We start from the raw sequence: 1,328 nt of genomic DNA, 5'->3' as shown, positions 1-1,328 counted from the left end.
CACAGCTGAGGGGTGGGAAAATCGCCATGAATTCATTCAGCGCTGCTGATTTGGTTGGTGAATGAAGAAATAATCGGAATTTCTCCGTGCCAACGTGCCCTCTGCTGGCAGCGGGGCTCCTTGCAAAATGGGGGAGAAATCGCGATAAATCACGATCAAAATGTGGGATAAATCACAATAAATCATGTTCAAAATGTGGGATAAATCATGTTCAAAATGTGGTATAAACCATGATAAATCACAATCAAAATGTGGTATAAACCACGATAAATCATGACCAAAATGTGGGACAAATCACAACCAAAACGTGGGATAAATCACAAAATAAATCACAATCAAAATGTGGGAGAAATCACAATAAATCACAACCAAAATATGGGATAAACCACGACCAAAAAGTGGGATAAACCATGATCAAAATGTGCGATAAACCACGATCAAAATGTGCGATAAACCACGGGTCAAAATGTGTGATAAATCACGATAAATCATGACCAAAATGTGGGATAAATCACAAAATAAATAATGATCAAAATGTGGGCTAAATCACGATAAATCACGATCAAAATGCGGGATAAATCACGATAAATCAAAACCAAAATATGGGATAAACCATGATCAAAATGTGGGATAAACCACAATAAATCACGACCAAAATGTGGGAGAAATCACAATAAATCATGATCAAAATGTGGTATAAACCACAATAAATTATGACCAAAATATGGGATAAACCACAATCAAAATGTGGGATAAACCACGATAAAGCATGACCAAATGTGGGATAAATCACAAAATAAATCACAATCAAATGGTGGGATAAATCACGATAAATCATGACCAAAATGTGGGATAAATCACGATTATCTCAAATCAGGGTGGTTTTTGTGCACTTTCCAGCCTAATTAGAAAGAAACGAGAGTTAATGAGTGGAGGAGGCAAAGTTTCATCGTGGCTCAAGGACAGCCCAGAATTAAGGAGCTCCAGGGATGCCGTAAATCAGAATAACATAAATTGGGATGTCATAAATAAATAAATAAAATCAATAAATAAAAATAAATAATATAAATATAAATATAAATATAAATATAAATATAAATATAAAATAATAAATAAATATAAATATAAATATAAATATAAATATAAATATAAAATAATAAATAAATTGGGATTTATTTTATTATTAAAATATTATTTTATTTTATAATAAATCAGGATATCATAAATTGGGATGTCATAAATAAATATAATAAAATAATAATAAATAACATATTATATATAAAAAGATATATAAAATAATAAATAAATTGGGATGTCATAAATAAATA

Source organism: Geospiza fortis, unplaced genomic scaffold, assembly GCF_000277835.1.
Source record: "Geospiza fortis unplaced genomic scaffold, GeoFor_1.0 scaffold14, whole genome shotgun sequence".
NCBI lineage: Eukaryota > Metazoa > Chordata > Aves > Passeriformes > Thraupidae > Geospiza > Geospiza fortis.
The sequence above is the reverse complement of the archived record's forward strand: the minus strand, read 5'-3'. Positions refer to the sequence as shown.